General features: G+C 44.4%; 1 pseudogene; it reads right to left on the bottom strand.

The window, feature by feature from the left end:
- Positions 1-272: 272 nt before the first annotated feature.
- On the bottom strand, positions 273-836 carry LOC136131125 (large ribosomal subunit protein eL18 pseudogene; annotated as a pseudogene).
- Between the last annotated feature and the right edge of the window lie 7,156 nt (positions 837-7,992).

Below are 7,992 nucleotides of genomic sequence, written 5' to 3'. Positions count from 1 at the left end.
TTTTCATTACTTTCTTTCCGTCTGTATGTCTTTATTGATGAGGTGTATGTTCACATCTTTTGCCCATTTAAAACATTGTATTGTTTGTTTTCTTATTGTTGAGTTTTAAGAGTTTTTTTGGTGTATTACGGATAACAGTCTTTATCAGACGTGTCTTTTGCAAATACTTTCTTTTAATTAGTGTTAACAGTATATCTGTCTCCATCCCTTTACTTTTTTTTTTTTTTTTTAAAGCATCCAACATCTTTTTAATAACAAGGTAGGATCTGGGGTTAGTTCTTGTAGCCACGGCTGGCCCGTCGGCCTCTGGCGTGCTCGAACTTCTGGCCCTTGGAGCGTACGTAGGGTTTGGTGTGTCTATGCGGGGTTCCTGGGGCCTTGCCGAAATGCCTGTACACCTCTCGGCCCTTGCGAGGACCAGAGAGGAGGACAGTGCCACAGCTCTTGGGGGAGTCCAGGGCCAGCTGGTCAAAGGTGAGGATCTTGCCCCCGGCCATGAGGATGAGGCTCTGGGCGCAGCTGCTCACTCGAAGAGAGCACACCTTCGGTTTGGGCACCTCCTGGACACGCACATCATCGGCTGTAGTCCCCACCACCACAGTTGTTTTGCCTTCGCAACCAGGAAGCTTCATCTTCCAGATCATCTGGGAAGGGGACAGAGGTGGCCGGTTGGTGTGGCTCGTGAACAACCTCTTCAGTACAACTTGATTGAAGGTCAAGTTGGTTCGTCTGGCCAGAAACCTGTACAGCTTGACCAACAGCTTTAAGTAGGCGTCCTGGCTCTTGGGCTCCTTGCGTCGAATGTTTTAGTCCTTGTGGCGGATGTCAACTCCCATGATGGCGCCTCCTCCTTAGCCAGGTCCGGAAAGCATCCCTTTACTTTTACTCTATATGTGTCTTTATATGTAAAGTGGGTTTCTTGTAGAAAACACATAGTTGGGTCTTGTTTTTTTTTTTTCCCCTAATCTTACAATCTCTTTTAATTGGTCTATTTAGACTTTTGATGTTTAAAGCGATTGTTGATATAGTCGGTTTAATATCTATCATACTTGTTACTGTTTGCTGTTTGTTGCGCTTGCTCTTTGTTCCTCTTTATGTTTTCCATGTTTTTTTGCCTTTTTTGTGGTGGTAATGAGTATTTTATATGACTCCATTTTCTCTCTCTTCTTAGCATATCAATTATACTTCTTTTTCGTACTTTTTTTCATGGTTGCCCTAGAGTTTCCACTGGATATTTACAACTAATCTAAGTCCACTTTCAGATAACACTATTACTGCTTCACAGGTAGGGCAAGTACGTTTTAATGACAAAATATTCCTGATTCTTCCCTCCTATCCCTTGTATCATTGTTGTCATTGAGTCAGTTATATACATAAGCCTTCAAGAACATATATATGCACATAAGTATACATTATCAAGTACATTGTTGATGTTATTTTTAACAAACTTGTGTTAGATCAATTAAGAATAAGAAAAACTAAAAATAAAAATATTTTATCCTCACTTATTCATACTCCAGTGCTCTTTTTTATGTAGATCTGAGTTTCTGACATGATTTTCCTTCTTACTCGCAACAGATTCCCTCAATTTTTGTTTGTCTGAGAAAGTCTTTAATTCTTCCTCAATTTTGAAGGATAATTTTGCAGGGTACAGAATTCTAGGCTGGCATTTTTTTTTTTTTTCTCAACACTTTAAATATTTCACTTTGTTCTCTCCTTGCTTGTATGGGTTCTGAGAAGTCAGATGTAATTCTTATATTTGCTCCTTGGTAGGTAAGGTATTTTTCCCCACTCTGGCTTCTTTCAAGATTTTTTCTTTAACTTTGATTTCCTGCAGTTTGAATATGATATGCCTAGGTGTAGTTTTTGTTCGTTTGTTTTGCATTTATCCTGGTAGGTGTTCTCTGAGCTTCTTAGATCTGTGGTTTGGTGTCTGACATTCCTTTGAGGGCAGTTCTTTCATTGTTGCTTTGCTCTGTTCCTTCCTTCTCCTTCAGGTGTTCCCATTTATGCATATGTTATACCTCTTGTAGTTGTACAAGTTCCCACAGTTCTTGGATTTTCTGTTCTGGGTTTTTTGTTTTGTTTTGTTTTTCAGTCTCTTCTCTCTTTGCTTTTCAGTTTTGGTAGTTTCTGTTGTCATATCCTCAGGCTCAAAGAGTGTTCCCTCAGCTGTGTTGTCTCCTAATGAGCCCATCAGAGGCATTCTTCATTTCTGTTAGAGTTCTTGATCTCTAGCATTTCTTTTTTATTCTTTCTTAGAACTTTCATCTGTTTACATTATCCCTCTGTTCTTGCATGTTTTTCCATTAAAGCTCTTACCATATTAATCATAGTTTTGTTTTGTTTTTTAATTCCTGGTCTGATAATTCCTGCTTTCCTACCACATGTGACTCTGGTTCTGATACTTGTTCAGTCTCTTAAAAGTGTGTTTTTGCTTTTTGGTACGCCTTGTAATTTTTTTGTTTGTTTGTTTTTCCTTGTGGCCTGTGGGATCTTACTTCCCCAACCAGGGATTGAACCCAGGCCATGGCAATGAAAGCACTGAGTCCTAACCACTGGACTGCCAGGGATCCCCTGCCTTGTAATTTTTTGTTGCAAAGGTGGACATGATGTACTGGGTGGAAGGAACTGTGGTAAAGCAGCCTTCAGTGATACAGCAGTAAAGCTGTGGGAGAGTCAGTGTTCTAGAGTCCTGTGATTAGGTTCTGGTCTTTCAGTGAACCTGTGCCCTTGGTCTGTGAACTTCACCAGGGCTTCTCAGGCCCCCTCCCATCCTTAAGTGGGACAGGATAGCTAGAGTGGGCTGGATTTGTGTATTTCTCTTCCCCCAAGTAGGTTAGGCTCTGATACAACCCCAGCAGGTTAGTTAGGCTCTGGTTAAATAGCTAACCTGTTGAGAAGAACAGAATGCTCTGGCTTATTTCAGAATGGTTCCTTTTCCCCTCCCCCTGCTGGAGGCACAAGGGAACTTTTCCCCTGATATTCACTGTAAGGACCTGGCAGGGCTCCTGGAGATAAAAGTGTGGGGGACCCCGGATGACTGGGTCCCCCTGGAGGTTTTAGCCCTCAGAGTTGTCCATGGTAGCCTCCAGCCATTCATCAGTTTACATTTTGCATTTTCCTCCCCTGGCGCTGGTTTCCTGGCGGGTTCTGACCATGGGTCTCTGCTCTGGTAAGTTGTGATTCTCTGTAGCTCTGCTGTCTGTCTCTGCCATTTTGGGGGCAGCAGTTTTGCCCTGGGACCTCACTTCTCTGATGGATCTAAGAAGAGTTGTTGCTGTCTCAGTTCAGCTTTTCCCTTGTTAGCATGGAGTGATGACTTTTTTTTCTTAATATATTAAACATTTAAAAAATTTTATTTTTGGCTGCATTGGGTCTTTGTTGCTGCGCGTGGGCTTTCTCTAGTTGCGGCGAGCGGGGGCTACTCTTCGTTGCGGTGCGTGGGCTTCTCGTTGCGGTGCCTTCTCTTGTTGCAGAGTACGGGCTCTAGGTGCGTGGGCTTTAGTAGTTGTGGCACACGGGCTCAGTAGTTGTGGCGCATGGGCTCTAGCGCGCAGGCTCAGTGGTTGTGGCGTACGGGCTTAGTTGCTCCGCGGCATGTGGGATCTTCCCGGACCAGGGATCGAATCCGTGTCCCCTGCATTGGCAGGCAGATTCTTAACCACTGCACCACCAGGGAAGCCCCAGAGTGGTGACTTCTAAGCTCCTTACATGCTGGACCAGAAACCGCGAATTCTCAACATAACATTTTAAAGTGTGTAGGCAATTCAGTGGCATATAGTATATTCACAGTGTTGTGTAGCCACCACCGCTGGGTAGTTCCAAAACATTTCATCACCCCATAGAAAACCTTACATCCTTTAAACAGTCACTCCCCATTCACCTCTCCCCACAGTCCCTGGCAGGCACTCCTCTGCTTTCTGTCTCTATGGATTTAATTATTGTGAATATTTCATGTAAGTGGACTTAATTATTCTGAATATTTCATGAGACCTTTTATGTATGACTTCTTACACTTAACGTAATGTTTTTGAGGTTCATCCCCATTGCAGCATGTATCAGTACTTCATTCCTTTTTATGGGTGAATAATATTCCATCATATGTATATACCACATTTTGTTTATCCATTCATCTGTCGATGGACATTTTGGATTGTTTCCGCCTATTAGCTGTCATGAATAGCACTGTTATGAATATGCACACATGGGTAATTGTTTGAGTACCTGTTTTAAATTCTTAGGGGTTTATACCTAGGAGTGGGATTATTGGGTCATATGGTAATTTTGTTTAATTTATTGAGAAACCACCAAACAGTGGCTGAACCGTTTTGCATCCCCGCCCACAAGGGGAGTTACCATCCCCTCCCCTCCCGACACCAACATTTTATATACCAACTTGTTCTTCATGTGATGTATTTCCAAAATCTCTCTGCCAGCCTGCCTGGTTTCTTTGTCCTTGGGTGCTCCATGGTGTAGACACCACCTTTCAGACAGGGCAGGAGGCTTAATAGAGTTCCACACACAGGAGCAGAGTTGGGGTGGCATGTAGCTAGTACCCCTTGTCCAAGCTTCTCAGCTGCCCCCTCACACCGACTTTATTAACCTGAACCCCAGGACCCCCCGCTCTGGTGCTGAACCCTAACCGGATGCTCTGCACTGGTGCAGGTGTTCATGTTCGTCTTCATTACACTTCTTGCTGCATGTGACCCGCCTCCCCGTGCTGTCAGGTAGTTTTGAATCCTGACTCCACAGTTTCTATCTGTCCATTCTAGCTTCTTGTGATTTTCAACTTTGATATAAAGGATGAAGAGCACCAAGCAAGAATGAGCCTTTGAAAGATGACCAAGAGTCTGGTCCAGGTTTCCTGGGTGCATTATTCAGTGACCCTTTGGGATGGCCATTGTAAATCCACCCACTTTTATTTCCATTCCGTTTCCATCTTGCTACTCAAAAGGAAATGAAGAGAGGCCCCCTCAGATGCCTTTTCAAGGTTTAATACACTATTGCTAGAGTTTCAAATGGGTCTTGGTAAGGAAAGTTTTTATCAAGGCACTTTGGAAATAGAAGCCGATGTTATTTTTCCAGCTTTCCTGTGACTTTCCTAATAACCCTCTCAAAAGAGAAAATGTTTAATACCTTGTTCTTGTGAATAAGGTCACCAGCTCTTTGTGATTTTTCTTTCCTTCTCTAAAGGCACAGAAACCAATCTAGAATTTTGTCCATGGTCAATGCCAAACTCATTGAAGTATAGCTAAAAATGTCCATCTTCTTCCCATTCTTGAACCAGGTTATCATCTTTCACAGATTCCTTAAATATCAACCATAGTATGGGACTTCCCTGGCGGGCCACTGGTTAGGACTCCGCGCTTCCACTGCAGGGGGCCTGGGTTTGATCCCTGGTCGGGGAACTAGGATCCCACAAGCCGTGTGGCACGGCCAAGAATTAAAAAAAAAACAAGGTCAGCCACAGTGTAGGCTCGAAATTCTTCCCCCCCGCCCCACCGCCACCCCCGCAATTCTATCTATAAGTTTTCTCAATGTCCTGGGGTTTGAAACACCCAGAATAACTTAGGGGAATTATGTCCTTGTCGTCTTCCTTCATGTCTCATCATTGTATTGATTCTGCTCTTCTTTCTTTAAAAAAACATTTATTTATTTTGTTTATTTATTACGCTGCGCCAGGTCTTAGCCGTGGCACTCGGGATCTTTTAGTTGTGGCACATGGGATCTTGTTCCCTGACCAGGGCTCAGACCCGGGCCCCCTGCACTGGGAGTGCAGGGTCTAAACCGCTGGACCGCCAGGGAAGTCCCGATTCTCCTCTTCTTCGTGTAAATGTGCTTCTTGAGAGACTCGGTGGAAAAATAAGATTGAGCTGTTTCATTTTCTGTGTTGATCACAAAACCTTTACATTTATTTTAAATAGGGTAAGAATTCTATGGAAAAGCATTTATCTTGTTATCGTTGGTATTGTAGGAACGTAAGTTAATAAAGGAGCAAACAATCGGGGAGCAAGGACGGGATTTTTATATTTTTGCGGTCAGCTGTTGTGTTTTTTAGGCAATTCTAGTCAACTTAATGACAGTACTTTGGGTAACAGCTGTTAAGAATGTTGTATTGATAGTGAATGTCAGAAGGTCTTGAACACTGTGTGGCCTTTTCTGAACTATATATGATAAAGTTTTCCATTGTATATGAAGGTCAGGAGACTAAAAAAACACAACAGAACTTGGAAATCGCCACCAGACTATTATGTTACAGGACAGCGCCCTGTCCTATTTTAATTCAAGACAAATGTGATAACGATAAGAAGAAAGAAAAGGGCAAACCCGGCCTGTATTTTCTGGTAACATAGAAAAAAAGGAAATTTAAGGAAATCATGACAGGTACGTTTTTGCATAACTAGATTTCTCATTGACTTGCGTTGTAAGCGTTAATTGAAAAATGGATGTGTACAAATCACCAACTTGAAATGCTCTAACAGTGGTTTGGCAGTAGATTTGTTCCTGTCATGCTGTATATTTAATTCTGTAGGAAACTGCATAAAAATATATGTCCTCTGAATAACTTCCATGCACTTAAGATATGAACTGAGAGGTGTTAAAGGGCTCTGTTCCAAAAATATTTTCTTCTACCAGCTGGCAGGGTGCCTGCGTTTCTTACCTTAGTTTCTACTTTTGTATTAAATCATTGAAATCCTTGGCACATGCAAGTGTGGCTATCTTGTCATTATCCTTCATTTGCACCCAACTCAAATTAGTTTCTCAGACTAGCAGGCCAGTCCTAGCAGGATTGTGAGGAAGTGGAAAGTTGGAGCAGGTGAGTTTAGATTTGGTACAAATGAAGAGGCCAGGAAAATCTGGAAGCACACACTGACGGGGGTGGCTGCGGGGTGGGGAGCGAGGCAGGTGTGTATGTTGGTAACCCTGCGTGTGCAGAAAGGCAGTGGAGTGACCTGAAGATAAAGTTCACAATTTTGCATGGCATTGCCTGTGAAAAATGCTGTATATTACAACTCAGCGAATTAAGTCATGCATGAGATGCTTTTGCTTAAGGAGGGCTCTTGTGCTAAGACAAAACCAGTGGCCATAGGTGGTACCAGTTGTAAGTATCCTAGAAGAGCGAATCCAAAGACAGCTGCCTCCCAAAATAGCTCTCTGGGGGGTGGGGATCAGGTGGGGTAGGGGTGCGTACAGAGGGCAGGAAAGCATTTAAGAGAGCAAAAGTGGAAATTGCCGTTTCTCTTAAAGAGAACTCTCCGAATGCCTCTGTTCATGAGCCTCACGTGACTCGTTCGTTCATTGTTGCGGAGGGCAGCAGAATCTCCTGGAGAACGTCCCGTTCCAAACCTGCCCAAGCCCAGGTCAGTCTGACTGGCTCAGATTCCGGGATGCAGCCCAGGAGGCACGGTCTGGAAGATGTGGCCCGCACCCTGGTTATGGAGCACTGCTGTGGTGCGTGAAGTCAGTGTATTCCTTGCCCTCTGTGGTTTGAGCTCCCCTCATCTGTTAGGGTACAAATTCTAAGAAGTTCCTCCAGTTTCCCACCTCTTCTTCCTGTCACAAAGCCGCATTCTGAGATATCTCAATAATCATGCACGAATAGTCACCACCAGAGGGAACAGAGCATGAGAAAAGCTCATAGGGCGCTCCCCTGGTGGCGCAGTGGTTGAGAGTCCGCCTGCCGAGGCAGGGGACGCGGGCTCGTGCCCCGGTCCGGGAAGATCCCACATGCCGTGGAGCGGCTGGGCCCGTGAGCCGTGGCCGCTGAGCCTGCGCGTCCGGAGCCTCTGCTCCGCAACGGGAGAGGCCACAAGAGTGAGAGGCCCGCGTACCGCAAAAAAAAAAAAAAAGAAAGAAAAAAGAAAAGCTCATAGGGCCCCCTGAACCTAACCCGAGCACCCACCACGCTGGTCAGAGAAGATCCCCAGGTTCCCTGGGGATGTCAGCCTGCCGACCGCCCACCTGTGGGGTATTGTGGGACTCGGGCCA

Source organism: Phocoena phocoena, chromosome 1 (genome assembly GCF_963924675.1).
Source record: "Phocoena phocoena chromosome 1, mPhoPho1.1, whole genome shotgun sequence".
NCBI lineage: Eukaryota > Metazoa > Chordata > Mammalia > Artiodactyla > Phocoenidae > Phocoena > Phocoena phocoena.
Note: the sequence above shows the minus strand (reverse complement) of the source record. Positions and strands in the feature narration are given on the sequence as shown.